A 20,806-nucleotide genomic window follows, 5' to 3' on the forward strand; every position below is an offset into this window, starting at 1 on the left:
ATTGAGGAGGATAACTAGGATAGGACTTCTAATTCTCATATCTGGCTAAGAGCTTTGTTAGTTGTTAGTTTATTTTCCTTGCCATTTATATTTCTTGTCTAAAATCTCAAAAACCCCAAAATAACTCATAACCAATAACAAGACACTTCATTACAATTCCTAGGGAGAACGACCCGAGGTTCAATACTTCGGTTTATAAATTTAGGGGTTTGTTACTTGTGACAAACAATCTTTTGTATGAAAGGATTATTGCTTCATTAGTGAAATTCTAAACCATCAAAAATCCAATCATCAAAATGGCGCCGTTGCCGGGGAATTGCAGGTGTTATGTTATTGGTTATTGTATTTATGTGAATAGTGTGAATATCGTATTTTTTGCTTTATTTTCTAGTTGTAGAATTTTGCTTTTTCTTGTTTTCTATTAGCTTTTGATTTTTGTTTTCTCTTTTCATCATGAATTCTCACTTTGGCTATGAGTGTGATTACAACTATGTTGTAGGAAGTGGAGATTACAATGATGAGATGTATCAAGGATGGGATACTCAAAGGTGGGAGGAGCTACATGCATATGATCGATTTTCATTGCAACAACCTCCACTAATGCACTATGAAGAAGAGCCATTTTTTGATGCATACCAATCTAATGGATTTGGTGAATCTACTTGTGACTTTCAAGAACCACCACTATATGCCTATGAGCCATACCCTCAACATGAACCTCAACCATACTTACAAGCCTCTTTCCACCAAACACCTCAATATGACCTTGATCCATATCCATCATACCAACCACCGTTTGAGCCATATGAACCACACATTGAACCACCATAACTCTACCAAGAAGAACTACCTTCCTACTATGAACCCTTCTCCCAAAATGATGAATCCGTCCACCCACCCCAATCTCTAATGGATGAAACCCTTGGTGTTCTTGTTCAAGGGCAAGAAGAGATGAAAAGGGATGTGCAAAATTTTATGGCCGCCTTGGATGCGGTAACAAATCAATTAGTCTCCCAATATTTGAGCACTCAAAGCACTCCCATGGTCATATGTAGAGAGTCAATTGAAAAGCATAGCATGAAGGAGAGATTGGAAACTCCGGTGGGAACTGAGGGAAGTTGCTTTGTGTTAGAACAATTGGAAGAAGCTAGGATTATCGAAGAAAAGACAGAAATGGTTGAAGACTTAGGAGATGCAGAACCACCATGGGAACATAGAGTTGAAGAAAATCCCTCTAAGAAGATTGAATTTGATGTTAAGGAGGAGTATGCACAACCTCCAAAGAATATTCCATATGAAGAATTGGATGGGATAGAGCAAATTCCCTTGGAATTGAAGATCAAGCATCAAGTCCTAGTGGTGGAGAATCTTTTGAATTTGAAGAACCTTCTCCCAATGAATTTGAAAGTGATGTGGAGGTAGATTTCTGATGCGCGAAATTGTGATCAATACTTTTCACAAATCATATAATCCCCGGTAATGAATCCAAAAACTTGGTGTTCAATACCATGGCATAAAAACAACTTCGCACAACTAACCAGCAAGTGTACTAGGTCGTCCAAGTAATAAACCTTACGCGAGTAAGGGTCGATCCCACAGAGATTGTTGGTATGAAGCAAGCTATGGTCACCTTGTAAATCTTAGTCAGGCAAACTCAAATGGATATGGGTGATATACGAATAAAACATAAAGATAAAGATAGAGATACTTATGCAGTTCATTGGTGGGAATTTCAGATAAGCGCATGAAGATGCTAGTCCCTTCCGTCTCTCTGCTTTCCTACTGTCTTCATCCAATCCTTCTTACTCCTTTCCATGGCAAGCTCAAGCAAGGGTTTCACCGTTGTCAGTGGCTACCTCCCATCCTCTCAGTGGAAATGTTCAACGCACCCTGTCACAGCACGGCTATCCATCTGTCGGTTCTCGATCAGGCCGGAATAGAATCCAGTGATTCTTTTGCGTCTGTCACTAACGCCACGCCTTCAGGAGTTTGAAGCACGTCACAGTCATTCAATCATTGAATCCTACTCAGAATACCACAGACAAGGTTAGACCTTCCGGATTCTCTTGAATGCCGCCATCAGTTCTAGCCTATACCACGAAGACTCTGATCTCACGGAATGGCTGGCTCGGTTGTCAGGCGAGCACTCGGTTGTCAGGCGATCAACCATGCATCGTGTATCAGGAATCCAAGAGATATTCACCCAATCGAAGGTAGAACGGAGGTGGTTGTCAGTCACACGTTCATAGGTGAGAATGATGATGAGTGTCACGGATCATCACATTCATCAAGTTGAAGAACAAGTGATATCTTAGAACAAGAACAAGCGGAATTGAATAGAAGAACAATAGTAATTGCATTAATACTCGAGGTACAGCAGAGCTCCACACCTTAATCTATGGTGTGTAGAAACTCCACCGTTGAAAATATATAAGAACAAGGTCTAGGCATGGCCGAATGACCAGCCTCCCAATGATCAAAAGATCTAAAGAACAAAAGATTCCAAAGATCAGAAGATGAAAATACAATAGTAAAAGGTCCTACTTATAGAGAACTAGTAGCCTAGGGTGTACAGAGATGAGTAAATGACATAAAAATTCACTTCCGGGCCCACATGGTGTGTGCTTGGGCTGAGCAATGGAGCATTTTCGTGTAGAGACTCTTCTTGGAGTTAAACGCCAGCTTTTATGCCAGTTTGGGCGTTTAACTCCCACTTTGGTGCCAGTTCTGGCGTTTAACGCTGGGAATTCTGAGGGTGACTTTGAACGCCGGTTTGGGCCATCAAATCTTAGGCAAAGTATGGACTATCATATATTGCTAGAAAGCCCAGGATGTCTACTTTCCAACTCCGTTGAGAACGCGCCAATTGGGCTTCTGTAGCTCCAGAAAATCCACTTCGAGTGCAGGGAGGTCAGAATCCAACAGCATCTGCAGTCCTTTTTAGTCTCTGAATCAGATTTTTGCTCAGGTCCCTCAATTTCAGCCAGAAAATACCTAAAATCACAAAAAAACACACAAACTCATAGTAAAATCCAGAAAAGTGAATTTTAACCAAAAAATACTAAAAATATACTAAAAACTAACTAGATCATACTAAAAACATACTAAAAACAATGCCAAAAAGCGTACAAATTATCCGCTCATCACAACACCAAACTTAAATTGTTGCTTGTCCTCAAGCAACTGAAAATCAAATAAGATAAAAAGAAGAGAATATGCAATGAATTCCAAAAACATCTATGAAGATCAGTATTAATTAGATGAGCGGGGCTTTTAGCTTTTTGCCTCTGAATAGTTTTGGCATCTCACTCTATCCTTTGAAATTCAGAATGATTGGCTTCTTTAGGAACTCTGAATCCAGATAGTGTTATTGATTCTCCTAGTTAAGTATGATGATTCTTGAACATAGCTACTTATTGAGTCTTGGCTGTGGCCCAAAGCAATCTGTCTTCCAGTATTACCACCGGATACATACATGCCACAGACACATAATTGGGTGAACCTTTTCAGATTGTGACTTAGCTTTGCTAGAGTCCCCAATTAGAGGTGTCCAGGGTTCTTAAGCACACTCTTTTTGCCTTGGATCACAACTTTATTTCTTTCTTTTTCTTTTTCTCTCTCTTTTTTTTGTATTCGCTGCTTTTTCTTGCTACAAGAATCATTTTTATGATTTTTTAGATCCTCAGTAACATGTCTCCTTTTTCATCATTCTTTCAAGAGCTAACATTCATGAACCACAAATTCAAAAGAGATATGCAGTGTTTAAGCATACATTCAGAGAACAAAAGTATTGCCACCACATCAAAATAATTAAACTGTTATAAAATTCAAAATTCATGCAATTCTTCTCTTTTTCAATTAAGAACATTTTTCATTTAAGAAAGGTGATGGATTCATAGGACATTCATAACTTTAAGGCATGGATACTAAGACACTAATGATCACAAGACACAAACATAGATAAACATAAGCACTGAAATTCGAAAAACAGAAAATAAAGAACAAGGAAATTAAAGAATAGGTCCACCTTAGTGATGGCAGCTTGTTCTTCCTCTTGAAGATCCTATGGAGTGCTTGAGCTCCTCAATGTCTCTTCCTTGTCTTTGTTGCTCCTCTCTCATGATTCTTTGATCTTCTCTAATTTCATGGAGGATGATGGAGTGTTCTTGATGCTCCACCCTTAGTTGTCCCATGTTGGAACTCAATTCTCCTAGGGAGGTGTTTAGTTGCTCCCAACAGTTTTGTGGAGGAAAGTGCATCCCTTGAGGCATCTCAGGGATCTCATGATGAGTGGGGTCTCTTGTGTGCTCCATCCTCTTCTTAGTGATGGGCTTGTCCTCATCAATAGGGATGTCCCCCTCTATGTCAACTCCAACTGAATAACAGAGGTGACAAATGAGATGAGGAAAGGCTAACCTTGCCAAGGTAGAGGACTTGTCCGCCACCTTATAGAGTTCTTGAGCTATAACCTCATGAACTTCTATTTCTTCTCCAATCATGATGCTATGAATCATGATAGCCCGGTCTATAGTAACTTCGGACCGGTTGCTAGTGGGAATGATTGAGCGTTGGATAAACTCTAACCATCCTCTAGCCACAGGTTTGAGGTCATGCCTTCTCAATTGAACCGGCTTTTCTCTTGAATCTCTCTTCCATTGGGCGCCCTCTTCACATATGATTGTGAGGACTTGGTCCAACCTTTGATCAAAGTTGACCCTTCTAGTGTGAGGATGTTCATCTCCTTGCATCATGGGCAAGTTGAATGCCAACCTTACATTTTCCGGACTAAAATCCAAGTATTTCCCCCGAACCATAGTAAGATAATTCTTTGGATCCGGGTTCACACTTTGATCATGGTTCTTGGTGATCCATGCATTGGCATAGAACTCTTGAACCATTAAGATTCCGACTTGTTGAATGGGGTTGGTAAGAATTTCCTAACCTCTTCTTCGGATCTCATGTCGGATCTCCGGATATTCACTATTTTTGAGTGAAAAGGGACCTCGGGGATCACCTTCTTTAAAGCCACAACTTCATAGAAGTGGTCTTGATGCACCCTTGAGATGAATCTTTCCATCTCCCATGACTCGGAGGTGGAAGCTTTTGCCTTCCCTTTCCTCTTTCTAGAGGTTTCTCCGGCCTTGGATGCCATAAATGGTTATGGAAAAACAAAAAGCAATGCTTTTACCACACCAAACTTAAAAGGTTTGCTCGTCCTCGAGCAAAATAAGAAAGAAGAGAGTAGAAGAAAAAGAAATGAGAAAGAAGGGAATGGCTTTTGTGTTCGGCCAAGAAGGGGGAGAAGTAGTGTTTAGGTTGTGTGAAAATGAAGGAGTGAAGATGGGTTTATATAGGAGAGGGGGAAGGGTGATGTTCGGCCATGTATGGGTGGGTTTGGGTGGGAAAGTAGTTTGAATTTGAATGGTGAGGTAGGTGGGGTTTTATGAAGGATGGATGTGAGTGGTGAAGAGAAAGATGGGATTTGATAGGTGAAGGGTTTTTGGGGAAGAGGTGTTGAGGTGATTGGTGAATGGGTGAAGAAGAGAGAGAGAGTGGTAGGGTGGGTGGGGATCCTGTGGGGTCCACAGATCCTGAGGTGTTAAGGAAAAGTCATCCCTGCACCAAATGGCAAGCAAAATTGCGTTTTTAGCCAATTCTGGCGTTAAACGCCGGGCTGGTGCCCATTTCTGGCGTTTAACACCAGCTTCTTGCCCTTTTCTGGCGTTTAACGCCAGTCTGGTGCCCCTTTCTGGCGTTAAACGCCCAAAATGGTGCCAGACTGGGCGTTAAACGCCCAACAGCTAGCCTTACTGGCGTTTAAACGCCAGCACGTTCTCCTCCAGGGTGTGCTGTTTTTCTTTCTACTTTTCATTATGTTTTTGCTTTTTTTTCATTGATTTTGTGACTTCTCATGATCATCAACCTACAAAAAAAAATATAAAATAACAAAGAAAAATAGATAAAAACATAACATTGGGTTGCCTCCCAACAAGCGCTTCTTTAATGTCAGTAGCTTGACAGGGGACTCTCATGGAGCCTCACAGATACTCAGAGCAATGTTGGAACCTCCCAACACCAAACTTAGAGTTTGAATGTGGGGGTTCAACACCAAACTTAGAATTCGGTTGTGGCCTCCCAACACCAAACTTAGAGTTTGACTGTGGGGGCTCTGTTTGGCTCTGTGTTGAGAGGAGCTCTTCATGCTTCCTCTCCATGGTGACAGAGGGATATCCTTGAGCCTTAAACACCAAGGATTCTTCATTCACTTGAATGATTAACTCTCCTCTATCAACATCAATCACAGCCTTTGCTGTGGCTAGGAAGGGTCTGCCAAGGATGATGGATTCATCCATGCACTTCCCAGTCTCTAGGACTATGAAATCAGCAGGGATGTAATGGTCTTCAACTTTTACCAAAACATCCTCTACAAGTCCATAAGCTTGTTTTCTTGAGTTGTCTGCCATCTCTAGTGAGATTTTTGCAGCTTGCACATCAAAGATCCCTAGCTTCTCCATTACAGAGAGAGGCATGAGGTTTACACTTGACCCTAAGTCACACAAGGCCTTCTTGAAGGTCATGGTGCCTATGCTACAAGGTATTGAGAACTTCCCAGGATCTTGTCTCTTTTGAGGTAATTTCTGCCTAGACAAGTCATCCAGTTCTTTGGTGAGCAAGGGGGGTTCATCCTCCCAAGTCTCAATTCCAAATAACTTGTCATTTAGCTTCATGATTGCTCCAAGGTATTGGGCAACTTGCTCTTCAGTGACATACTCATCCTCTTCAGAGGAAGAATACTCATCAGAGCTCATGAATGGCAGAAGTAAGTCCAATGGAATCTCTATGGTCTCATTTTGAGCCTCAGATTCCCATGGTTCCTTATTGGGTAACTCATTGGAGGTCAGTGGACGTCCATTGAGGTCTTCCTCAGTGGCATTCACTGCTTCTTCCTCCTCTCCAAATTCGGCCATGTTGATGGCCTTGCACTCTCCTTTTGGATTTTCTTCTATATTGCTTGGGAGAGTATTAGGAGGGAGTTCAGTAATTTTCTTGCTCAGCTGACCCACTTGTGCCTCTAAGTTTCTAATGGAGGACCTTGTTTCAGTCATGAAACTTTGAGTGGTTTTGATTAGATCAGAGACCATGGTTGCTAAGTCAGAGGTATTCTGCTTAGAACTCTCTGTCTGTTGCTGAGAAGATGATGGAAAAGGCTTGCTATTGCTAAACCTGTTTCTTCCACCATTATTATTGTTGAAACCTTGTTGAGGTCTCTGTTGATCCTTCCATGAGAAATTTGGATGATTTCTCCATGAAGGATTATAGGTTTTCCATAGGGTTCTCCCATGTAATTCACCTCTTCCATTGAAGGGTTCTCAGGATCATAAGCTTCTTCCTCAGATGAAGCTTCCTTAGTACTGCTTGGTGCATTTTGCATTCCAGACAGACTTTGAGAAATCATATTGACTTGTTGAGTCAATATTTTGTTCTGAGCCAGTATGGCATTCAGAGTATCAATCTCAAGAACTCCTTTCTTCTGATTTATCCCATTGTTCACAGGATTCCTTTCAGAAGTGTACATGAATTGGTTATTTGCAACCATTTCAATTAGTTCTTGAGCTTCTGTAGGCGTCTTCTTCAAATGAAGAGATCCTTTAGGAGAGCTATCCAAAGACATCTTGGACACTTCAGAGAGACCATCATAGAAAATACCTATGATGCTCCATTCAGAAAGCATATCAGAGGGACACTTTCTGATTAATTGTTTGTATCTTTCCCAAGCTTCATAGAGGGATTCTCCTTCCTTCTGTCTGAAGGTTTGGACTTCCACTCTAAGCTTACTCAATTTTTGAGGTGGAAAGAACTTTGCCAAGAAGGCATGGACTAGCTTTTCCCAAGAGTCCAGGCTTTCTTTAGGTTGAGAGTCCAACCATGTCCTAGCTCTGTCTCTTACAGCAAAAGGGAATAGCATAAGTCTGTAGACCTCAGGGTCAACCCCATTAGTCTTAACAGTGTCACAGATTTGCAAGAATTCAGCTAAGAACTGATGAGGATCTTCCAATGGAAGTCCATGGAACTTGCAATTCTGTTGCATTAGAGAAACTAATTGAGGCTTAAGCTCAAAGTTGTTTGCTCCAATGGCAGGGATAGAGATGCTTCTCCCATAGAAGTCGGGAGTAGGTGCAGTAAAGTCACCCAGCACCTTCCTTGCATTGTTGGCATTGTTGTTGTTTTCGGCTGCCATGTGTTCTTCTTCTTTGAAGATTTCTGTTAGGTCCTCTACAGAGATTTGTGCCTTGGCTTCTCTTAGCTTTCGCTTCAAGGTCCTTTCAGGTTCAGGGTCAGCCTCAACAAGAATGCTTTTGTCTTTGCTTCTGCTCATATGAAAGAGAAGAAAACAAGGAAATGTGGATTCTCTATGTCACAGTATAGAGATTTCTTGAGGTGTCAGAGGAAAAGAAAAATGGAAGACAGAGGTAGAAAATTCGAACTTATCAAGAAAGATGGAGTTCGAATTGTGTATTAAGGAATAGTGTTAGTCCAATAATAGAAGGATGTGAGAAGAAGGGAAGTAATTTATGAAAATTAAGTAAAAGATTTTGAAAACATTTTGAAAAACACTAATTGATTTTCGAAAATAAGAGTGGGAAAGAAATCAAGTGATTTTTGAAAAAGGTTTTGAAATTAGAAATAAAAAGGATTTGATTGAAAACTATTTTGAAAAAGATGTGGTTAAGAAGATATGATTAGTTTTAAAAAAAAATGTGATTGAGAAGATATGATTTGAAAAAGATTTGATTTTGAAAATTAATGACTTGGCTAACAAGAAAAGATATGATTCACACATTAAACCTTTCTCAACAGAAAAGGCAACATACTTGAAATGTTGAATCAAATCATTAATTGGTAGCAAGTATCCTTAAAAATGGAAAGAAATCAATTTTGAAAACATATGATTGAAAAGATATGATTTGAAAAAGATTTGATTTTGAAAAACTTTGAAAACCTGAAAAAAATTTGCATTGAAAACAAAATCTTCCCTCTTGTGCCATCCTGGCATTAAACGCCCAGAATGGTGCACATTCTGGCGTTTAACGCCCAAATCACTACCCTTTTGGGCGTTAAACGCCCAACCAGGTACCCTGGCTGGCGTTTAAACGCCAGTCTGTCCTTCTTCACTGGGCGTTTTGAACGCCCAGCTTTTTCTGTGCAATTCCTCTGCTGTATGTTCTGAATCTTCAATTCTCTGTATTATTGACTTGAAAAGACACAAATTAAAAATATTTTTGGATTTTTAATATGGAGGAATAATCAAAATACAACTAAAATCAAATAACAATGCATGCAAGACACCAAACTTAGCAGTTTGTGTACTACTGACACTAATGAGAATGCATATGAGACACATAAACACTCAAGTCAAGAGAATTTAAAGATCAAAGTAAGAAATCATCAAGAATTACTAGAAGATCCTTAAGACACATGAATGAAGGCATGCAATTGACACCAAACTTAAAATGAGACACTAGACTCAAACAAGAAATTTTTGGATTTTATGATTTTGTAATTTTTTTTGGATTTTTCGAAAATTAGAAAAGAAAATAAAGGTATCAAAATTCTTAATGAGAATTCCAGGAATCAGTGCAATGCTAGTCTAAGACTCCGGTCCAGGAATTAGACATGGCTTCACAGCCAGCCAAGCTTTCAAAGAAAGCTTCAGTCCAAAACACTAGACATGGCCAATGGCCAGCCAAGCCTTAGCAGATCACTGCTCCAAAAGCAAGATTGATAGAAATCAACAAGCTCTTGTGATGATAAGTTGAAACCTCGGTCCAATGAAATTAGACATGGCTTCACAGCCAGCTAGACTTCAACAAATCATCATGAAACTCTAGAATTCATCTTCAAGAATTCTGAAAAAAATACCTAATCTAAGCAACAAGATGAACCTTCAGTTGTCCAAACTCAACAATCCCCGGCAACGGCGCCAAAAACTTGATGCGCGAAATTGTGATCAATACTTTTCACAAATCATATAATCCCCGGTAATGAATCCAAAAACTTGGTGTTCAATACCATGGCATAAACACAACTTCGCACAACTAACCAGCAAGTGTACTGGGTCGTCCAAGTAATAAACCTTACGCGAGTAAGGGTCAATCCCATAGAGATTGTTGGTATGAAGGAAGCTATGCTCACCTTGTAAATCTTAGTCAGGCAAACTCAAATGGATATGGGTGATATACAAATAAAACATAAAGATAAAGATAGAGATACTTATGCAGTTCATTGGTGGGAATTTCAGATAAGCGCATGAAGATGCTAGTCCCTTCCGTCTCTCTGCTTTCCTACTGTCTTCATCCAATCCTTCTTACTCATTTCCATGGCAAGCTCAAGCAAGGGTTTCACCGTTGTCAGTGGCTACCTCCCATCCTCTCAGTGGAAATGTTCAATGTACCCTGTCATGGCACGGCTATCCATCTGTCGGTTCTCGATCAGGCCGGAATAGAATCCAGTGATTCTTTTGCGTCTGTCACTAACGCCCCGCCTTCAGGAGTTTGAAGCACGTCACAGTCATTCAATCATTGAATCCTACTCAGAATACCATAGACAAGGTTAGACCTTCCGGATTCTCTTGAATGCCACCATCAGTTCTAGCCTATACCACGAAGACTCTGATCTCACGAAATGGCTGGCTCGGTTGTCAGGCGAGCACTCGGTTGTAAGGTGATCAACCATGCATCGTGTATCAGGAATCCAAGAGATGTTCACCCAATCGAAGGTAGAACGGAGGTGGTTGTCAGTCACACGTTCATAGGTGAGAATGATGATGAGTGTCACGGATCATCACATTCATCAAGTTGAAGAATAAGTGATATCTTAGAACAAGAACAAGCGGAATTGAATAGAAGAACAATAGTAATTGCATTAATACTCGAGGTATAGCAGAGCTCCACACCTTAATCTATGGTGTGTAGAAACTCCACCATTGAAAATACATAAGAACAAGGTCTAGGCATGGCCGAATGGCCAGCCTCCCAATGATCAAAAGATCTAAAGAACAAAAGATTCCAAAGATCAGAAGATGAAAATACAATAGTAAAAGGTCCTACTTATAGAGAACTAGTAGCCTAGGGTGTACAGAGATGAGTAAATGACATAAAAATCCACTTCCGGGCCCACTTGGTGTGTGCTTGGGCTGAGCAATGAAGCATTTTCGTGTAGAGACTCTTCTTGGAGTTAAACGATAGCTTTTATGCCAGTTTGGGCATTTAACTCCCACTTTCGTGCCAGTTCCGGCGTTTAACGCTGGGAATTCCGAGGGTAACTTTGAACGCCGGTTTGGGCCATCAAATCTTGGGCAAAGTATGGACTATCATATATTGCTGGAAAGCCCAGGATGTCTACTTTCGAACGCCGTTAAGAGCGCGCCAATTGGGCTTCTGTAGCTCCAGAAAATCCACTTCGAGTGCAGGGAGGTCAGAATCCAACAGCATCTGCAGTCCTTTTTAGTCTCTGAATCAGATTTTTGCTCAGGTCCCTCAATTTCAGCCAGAAAATACCTAAAATCACAGAAAAACACACAAACTCATAGTAAAGTCTAGAAAAGTGAATTTTAACTAAAAACTAATAAAAATATACTAAAAACTAACTAGATCATACTAAAAACATACTAAAAACAATGCCAAAAAGCGTACAAATTATCCGCTCATCAATTTCTCTCAACCTCCCATTTATGACTTGAGTGATGGAGAAGAATTAGATGAAGTTGATAAACAAAGGATCGAGAATGAAGAATTTTATGAAGAGGTGGAGATTGACAATGAAGCAAACCAGGGAGTAGCACTTGCAAGGACATTGGAGATACCTCTCCCCAAACCATCACCATCCATCCTTTCATTCAAGTGGGTAAATTCCTTATACTTGAGTTTTATTATTCTCCTTGAATATGGTTTGCTTGAAATGGATGGTCAACTTAGATATATTTGTGGTTTTAAGAGTAAAAAGGAGATGGTTAGTGGTTGGAAATGCCATTCTAGGTTCACCATGGTTACATGTTCAAAGCTTAATAGCAAGAGTTGGTGTAAAACTAGATTGCTTGGGTCTAGGATGATGTTTGGTCATTTCTTTGAGAATTCACTTTGCTCACCACCCACATGGACTAATGATAATCAACTTGGAGATGGGTGTGAACATAAAGTGTGGGATCCCGGATTACAAGAAGAGGATCAACATTGGGAGCCCATGGTTTGTGAAGAACTCCATCAAAGCTTGGAGATATTGATCTTAAATGATGGAGCTTATTAGAAGTCCAAGCATTGGTGGAAGTTCCAAGATGAGTACAAGCACAAGCCACCTTGAGAAGAGCTCCCCATAAGTCCAACTTAAGGACAATAAACAAAAGTGCTAGGTGGGAGACACCCCACCATGGTAACTTCTCTTCATTTTCTCTCTTTTTACATATTGGTAAAAGTAGTTTAACTTCATGTTTTGATTAGTTTGTTGAGTTTAAATAGTATTTTATCATGTTAAATAAGGTTTTAGGGTGTCTTGGTAGCTGTTGGGAGGTTTAGAAGGCTTGGATTGGTTCAAAAACATTGAGAAAAATTTTGAAAAAACAGAGCACCATTCACGTGTATACGCACTGCACGCGTACGCGTGCATTAAGCATTTTCGCCAACCCACGCGAACACGCCATGCACGCGTACGCATGGATTGAGAAGTTCCACCTTCCCTACATTGACCCGAGAGTTGTGCCTGTGCTGCGCCAACTTTGTGCCCTTCACAACCACACTCGCACGTACGCGCCACTCTCGGAACAATCCATCGATGCGAATGCACATTGTACTTGTACGCATCGCATCCATTACACCACCATCCGTGCACGCGCCATGCACGCATACGCGCGGATTTCCTTCCTTCACCATATTTCTTTTCTTCTCCCTTTTCCATTTCTTTCCTTCTCCTTTGTTCTTCCCTTCTTCTACATCCTATCCAACCCTCCCAAACACCATTGATAACCATTTATTTTAGTTAGTTAATTAGTTAGTTAGTTAGTTGATTAGTTAGTTAGTTTAATTTTCATTTTTTTCTCTCTTTCATTGTAAGTGTTGGATTGTTAATTTTTGTTTACCACTACTTGCTGTTGAGTATTAAAAAGGAATGTTATCTTAACATCATTATGTTTATAATCTTTTTTGGATTCTATGATTGAGGTTATATTTTGCTACTTGGTTTTGAGTTTTTTATGCTTACCTTTTGAAAAATACCAAGTGATGAGAATTGCCTTCGAGCTTGTAACTCTTTTTGAATTGCATGATTTGGCCACCATGTGATTTGAACCCTATTCTTCGAATAGGCAATTTCTTGATGGATATTGTGCATTTACCTTAATGCATTGTGTTTCATGATTATATGCATCCATATGTGTTTGACTTGAATGCTTTCATGCTTCTTCAATGCTTGTTTTACCTTAGAAGTTTACTTAAAGCATTTCAAGCACACTAGATTGAGTGAAGTGCATGCTTCTTTTGTGACATAGCTTTTTATGCTAGTGTGTGTTCTAAACCGTGCAATTTAGAATTCACACACTTATTTGTCATTAATGTCACACTAATTCACTCACTCAATCCTAGTGATTTACCTCAATCCAACAATTATGCTTCCTTACTTTTGTTTCCTCATCTTATGGTGTTATATCTTTGTTCTTCATGATACGATGCACCACAAGCAAAAACGGAAGCGAGACAAAGAACACGCAACATTGGTTGACCTACCAGCTGAAGGTAGCAACCCGGAGATTCGCCGTACCCCCTTGCTCATCTTTGAATGCACCGAGGACGGTGCACACTCTCAAGTGTGGGGAGGTCGTCCGATCGGTCAGCAATTTTGGATGACAAATTTCTAATCTCAACACTTTTGCATTTCATTTTTTAGGTTTTTAGGATTTTTGTTGTATTTTCCAATTTTGCATATATATATATATATATATATATATATATATATATGTATATACGTAATAAGCTTAGTCAAAATAATGAAATTTTTCAAGAATTCTATCTATAGGGCACCAATTGATTTGAGTGAAAACTTTTCATAGAACTTGCTTGAATTATATATCTTGTGGATCATGTTTTTTAGCTAAAAACACAAGCTTGTGAGATTTGAGCCTAATGATGTGGTTACGTCTTATAACCACTTATTTTCCCTTCTTGTGTGCATTATTCTCTTTCTATGATTGTAATCCTTGATTTGTTTGATTCTTTATGTCCATTATTTTGTGTATTCATGCATTTATATGATTGAGGCCATCATTTCATTAGCTCACTTACCCAAATAGCCTTACCTTTTATCTTCCATTGTTAGCCAACTTTGAGCCTATGTTTAACACACTTGTTCTTAATTTTAGCACATTACAAGCCTTAAAGCGGAAAACAATAATTGTCCTCTATTTGGATCTTTGATTAGCTTAGGTTACTGTGTGAGTGTCATTCAAGTGTGGGAACCTTGGGACATTGGCGGAGTAAAAGGGTAGTTTTGTATTGTTATTGAAAATATTGGGAATTGGGTGCATACTCATGTATTGATCAATTGTAAAACCTTATGCATTGATGTTCTTGTATATAAACAGAAAAAAATGAGAAAAAGAAAAGAAAAGAAAAAAAGAAAAAATAATATGGAAAAGAAAAGAAAAAAATAGAAAAAGAAAGAAACAAAGAAAAAGAAAGAAATAAAAAGGGGACAAAATACCCCAAAGCAAAGTGAAGCCCAATAAAATCAATGCATATGTGTTGTGAAATGAAAAGAAAATGCATGACTATGTGAAAAAGTGAGAATTGGGTAGTTAGGTTAGAACTTAATTGTATAGGATGTCATAGGTTAGGTGGAAAGTTTAAGCTTATCAAAGATTTAAATTCCAAGCTCACTTAACCATATATGCATCCTACCTTGACCCTAATCCCATTACAACCAATGAAAAGACCTCATGATATGTGTATGCATGCATGAAATATATGTCGATTGTTAGAAGAAGAACAAATCTTAGAAAGCATGATTAGGAGAGAATTGAGAGAATCAACCCTAAACACTTGAGTGAATAGAGTGCAAACACATTCGGTGAGGGTTTGATTGCTCAATTACATGTTTCCACCTACAATCATCACTTTTTATGCAAGTTTGTAAAAATATTTAATAACTCAATCAATTGTGGATTAGACTTGCTAGTCCTTAGCCCTTGTGCATATATGCTTCTTGGGAATTGATTTATTTTGACCAAGCAATTACATTCAGTTAGATAGATGCATATAGGTAGACTGCATTTAGTTAGTTTTATTGAATAAATGCCATACCTTTACTTCATTCTTGGTTTAAGCATGAGGACATGCTTGGTTTAAGTGTGGGGAGGTTGATAAACCCCATTTGTAGGGTTTATCTTGTATTGAATTTAAGGGATTTTATGACCTTTTACCCACATTTATTCAATGAAATAGCATGGTTTTGTGATTGTCTCCTTATTTGTGCTTAAGTGTGAAAACGTGCTTTCTAGGTCCTTAATTAGCTAAATTTAATTCACCTTTGATTCCACTAGATGCCTTGATTTGTTTGTTAAGTGATTTCAGGTTGAAAAGGGCTAGGAATGGATCAAAGGAGTGAAGTGGAAAGCATGCAAAGTGGAGAAATCATGAAAAGTCAAAGAAGTTGAACTCGCCCATGGACGCGCGCGCGCACCCTGCGAAATGGCCCATGGACGCGTACGCGTGCTGTGGGCGTACGCGTCGATATTGATATATGATTCTTTAATGAATTTACAACCAACAAATTCCAAGGAGTTGTGGAGCCCAATCCCAACTAACTTTGGCGCCTGAACTGCTATTTAAAGCTAAGTGATGAGCGGACAATTTATACGCTTTTTGGCATTGTTTTCAGGTAGTTTTTAGTAAGTTCAAGCTACTTTTAGGGATGTTTTCATTAGTTTTTATGTTAAATTCATATTTCTAGACTTTACTATGAGTTTGTGTGTTTTTCTGTGATTTCAGGTAATTTCTGGCTGAAATTGAGGGACTTGAGCAAAACTCTGAAAAAGGCTGACAAAAGGACTACTGATGCTGTTGGAATCTGACCTCCCTGCACTCGAAATGGATTTTCTGGAGCTACAGAACTCCAAATGGCATGCTCTCAACGGCGTGTAAAGTAGACATCCAGAGCTTTCTAGCAATATATAATAGTCCATACTTTATTCGGAAATTGACGACATAAATTTGCGTTGAACGCCAAGTACATGCTGTTGTCTGGAGTTAAACGCCAGAAACATGTCATGATCCGGAGTTGAACGCCCAAAACATGTTATAACTTGGAGTTCAACTCCAAGAGAGCCTCAGCTCGTGGATAGAACAAGCTCAGCCCAAGCATACACCAACTGGGCCCCGGAAGTGGATTTATGCATCAATTACTTACTCATGTAAACCCTAGTAGCTAGTCTAGTATAAATAGGATAATTTACTATTGTACTAGACATCTTTTGACAGTTTAATCTTTTGACTTTTTAGTCTTTGACCATTCGGTCTTTTGATCATTCAGGGGCTGGCCATTCGGCCATGCCTGAACCTTTCACTTATGTATTTTCAACGGTGGAGTTTCTGCACACCATAGATTAAGGGTGTGGAGCTCTGCTGTACCTCAGGTTTCAATACAATTACTATTACTTTCTATTCAATTCTATTTTATTCTTATTCCAATATATACGTTGCACAACATTTTGATGAATGTGATGATCCATGACACTCATCATCATTCTCACCTATGAACGCGCGTGACTGACAACCACTTCCGTTCTACTCTAGGCCGGGCGCATATCTCTTAGATTCCCCAATAGAATCTTCGTGGTATAAGCTAGATAGATGGCGGCATTCATGGGGATTCCGAAAGTCTAACCTTGTCTGCGGTATTCCGAGTAGGATCCCGGGAATCCGGAAAGTCTAACCTTGTTTGTGGTATTCCGAGTAGGATTCCGGTATTGAATGACTGTGACGAGCTTCAAACTCCTGAAGGCTGGGCGTGATGACAAACACAAAAGAATCAATGGATTCTACTTCAACCTGATTGAGAACCGACAGATGATTAGCCATGCTGTGACAGAGCATTTGGACCATTTTCACTGAGAGGATGGGATGTAGCTATCAACAAGGGTGATGCCTCCAAACGATTAGCCGTGCAGTGACAGCGCATAGGACCATTTTCCCGAGAGGATTAAAAGTAGCCATTGATGATGGTGATGCCCTACATACAGCTTTCCATGGAAAGGAGTAAGAAGGATTGGATGAGAGCAATAAGAAAGTAGAGATTCGAAAGGATTCTAGCATTTCCACACGCCTATCTGAAATTCCCACTATTGATTTACAAAAGTATTTCTATCCCTTTTTATTTTATTTATCTTTTAAATTATCTAATCCAATTACATTTGACCCTATGAATCCACTTAACTGAGATTTACAAGGTGACCATAGCTTGCTTCATACCAACAATCTCTGTGGGATCGACCCTTACTCACGTAAGGTATTACTTGGATGACCCAGTACACTTGCTGGTTAAGTTGAACGGAGTTGTGTCCACACATAGTTGAAAAAGCAATGAATTTTATAAAATACAATAACAAAGGAATCACAATTTCGTCCACCAAGTTTTTGGCGCCGTTGCCGGGGATTTTTCGAGTTTGGACAACTGACGGTTCATCTTGTTGCTCAGATTAGGTAATTTTCTTTTCAAAAAACTTTTTCAAAATTTTTCTTTTCTTTTTCGTTTTTCCAAAAATATTTTCGAAAAAAATCAATAAAAATCCAAAAAATTCATAAAATCATAAAAATCAAAAAAATATTTTGTGTTTCTTGTTTGAGTCTTGAGTCAACTTTTAAGTTTGGTGTCAATTGCATGCTTTTTAAATTTTTTTCTTGCATTTTTCGAAAATTCCATGCATTCATAGTGCTCTTCATGATCTTCAAGTTGTTCTTGACAAGTCTTCTTGTTTGATCTTGATGATTTCTTGTTTTGTGTTGTTTGTTATTTTTCATGTGCATTTTTCGTTTGTTAGAGTCCATGCATTAAAGATTTCTAAGTTTGGTGTCTTGCATGTTTTCTTTGCATCAAAAATTTTTTCAAAAATATGTTCTTGATGTTCATCATGATCTTCAAAGTGTTCTTGGTGTTCATCTTGACATTCATAGTGTTCTTGCATGCATCTTGTGTTTTGATCCAAAATTTTCATGTTTTGGGTCATGTTTGTGTTTTTCTCTCTCATAATTAAAAATTCAAAAATAAAAAAATATCTTTTCCTTATTTTTCTCATAATTTTCGAAAATTTGAGTTGACTTGGTCAAAAATTTCCAAAATTAGTTGTTTCTTACAAGTCAAGTCAAAAATTTCAATTTTAAAAATCTTATCTCTTCAAAATCTTTTTCAAAAATTATATCTTTTTCATTTTTTTTCTATTTCTCGAAAATTTCAAAATTCTTTTTCAAAATATTTTCAAAATCTTTTTCTTATCTTTATATCATATTTTCGAAAATTAGCTAACAATTAATGTGATTGATTCAAAAATTTGAAGTTTGTTACTTTCTTGTTAAGAAAGGTTCAATCTTTAAATTCTAGAATCTTATCTTGTAGTTTCTTGTTAGTAAAGTAAGTAATTTCAAATTTTTTAACTAAATCTTTTTATCTTTTATCTTATATTTTTCAAAAATTTTATCTTTTTCAGAATTTGATTTCAAAATATCTTATCTAACTTCTTATCTTCTTATCTTTTTCAAATTTAATTTAAATATCTTTTTCAATCAACTAACTAACTTTTTGTTTGTTTCTTATCTTTTTCAAAACCAACTAACTACTTATCCCTTTCTAATTTCAAAAATATCTCACCCTTTTTCAAAATTCTTTTTAATTAATTGATTAGTTTTAATTTTAATTTTAATCTTATCTTATCTCTAATTTTCGAAAATTACTAACCTTTTTTTTTAAATTATTTTCGAATTTTCTATCTCTTCTCTGTTATTCTATTTAATTATTTAATTACTAACACTTATCTTCACCTCTCATCATCTAAAAATCCGAACCCAATCTATCCCTTGTGTTTGGATTCTTCACTTTTCTTTCTTCTATCCCTTTCTTCTTCTACTAACATAAAGAAATCTCTATACTGTGACATAGAGGATTCCTCTTCTTTTCTTGTTTTCATCTCTTTCATATGAGCAGGAACAGGGAAAAAGGCACTCTTGTTGAAATTGATCCTGAACTTGAAAGGACTCTGAAAAGGAAACTAAGAGAAACTAAATTACAACAATCCAGAAACAACCTTTCAGAAATTTTCGAACAAGAGAAGGAGATGGCAGCCAAAAATAATAATAATGCAAGGAGAATGCTTGGTGACTTCACAAAGCCAACGTCCAAATTTGATGGAAGAAGCATCTCCATTCCTGCCATTGGAGCCAATAACTTTGAGCTGAAACCTCAGCTAGTTGCCTTAATGCAACAAAACTGCAAGTTTTATGGACTTCCATCTGAAGATCCTTATCAGTTTTTAACTGAGTTCTTGCAGATCTGTGAGACTGTAAAGACAAATGGAGTTGATCCTGAAATCTACAGACTCATGCTTTTCCCTTTTGCTGTAAGAGACAGAGCTAGAATATGGTTGGATTCACAACCCAAGGATAGCCTGGACTCCTGGGATAAGCTGGTCACTGCCTTCTTGGATAAATTCTTTCCTCCTCAAAAGCTGAGCAAGCTGAGAGTGGATGTTCAAACCTTCAAACAAAAAGATGGTGAATCCCTCTATGAAGCTTGGGAAAGATACATGCAGGTGACCAAAAGATGCCCATCTGACATGTTTTCAAAATGGACCATATTAGATATATTCTATTATGGTCTATCTAAATTTTTGAAAATGTCATTGGACCATTCTGCAGGTGGATCTATTCACCTAAAGAAAACGCCTGAAGAGGCTCAAGAACTCATTGATATGGTTGCAAACAACCAATTCATGTACACTTCTGAGAGAAATTCCGTGAATAATGGGATACCTCAGAAGAAAGGAGTTCTTGAAATTGATGCTCTGAATGCCATATTGGCTCAGAACAAAGTGTTGACTCAACAGGTCAACATGCTCTCTCAAAATCTGAATGGATGGCAACATGCATCCAACAGTACTAAAGAGGCAGCTTCTGAAGAAGCTTATGATCCTGAGAACCCTGCCATGGCAGAGGTTAATTACATGGGTGACCCTTATGGAAACACCTATAACTCATCATGGAGAAATCATCCAAATTTCTCATGGAAGGATCAACAAAAGCCTCAACAAGGCTTTAACAATGGTGGACGCAATAGGCTGAGCAATAGCAAGCCTTTTCCATCATCTTCTCAGCAACAGACAGAGAATTCTGAACAAAACACTTCTAATTTAGCCAATCTAGTCTCTGATCTGTCAAAGGCCACTTTCAGTTTCATGAGTGAAACAAGATCCTCCATTAGAAATCTGGAGGCACAAGTGGGCCAGCTGAGTAAGAAAGTCATTGAAACTCTTCCCAGTATTCTCCCAAGCAATATAGAAGAGAATCCAAAAGGAGAGTGCAAGGCCATTGATATAATGAATATGGCTGAATGCACAAGGGAGGAGGAGGACGAAAATCCTAGTGAGAAAGACCTCCTGGGACGTCCCTCAAGCAAGAAGGAATTTCCTATTAAGGATACAAAGGAATTTGAGGCTCATATAGAGACTGTTCATACCCTGACCGGGCTCCTCCAACTCGGACAAATTCATAAAAGGTCC

The 20,806-nt window shown here is 38.5% G+C and overlaps 1 non-coding gene across 1 annotated transcript; it reads left to right on the forward strand.

Moving 5' to 3' along the window:
* Nucleotides 1-7,726: 7,726 nt before the first annotated feature.
* LOC112798595 (small nucleolar RNA R71) lies at nucleotides 7,727-7,834 on the forward strand. The gene has a single exon (XR_003200201.1). It is a non-coding gene; the product is annotated as a small nucleolar RNA R71 (small nucleolar RNA).
* The last annotated feature ends 12,972 nt before the right edge of the window (nucleotides 7,835-20,806 follow it).

The sequence above is a fragment of the Arachis hypogaea genome, chromosome 4 (genome assembly GCF_003086295.3).
Source record: "Arachis hypogaea cultivar Tifrunner chromosome 4, arahy.Tifrunner.gnm2.J5K5, whole genome shotgun sequence".
Taxonomy (NCBI): Eukaryota; Viridiplantae; Streptophyta; class Magnoliopsida; order Fabales; family Fabaceae; genus Arachis; species Arachis hypogaea.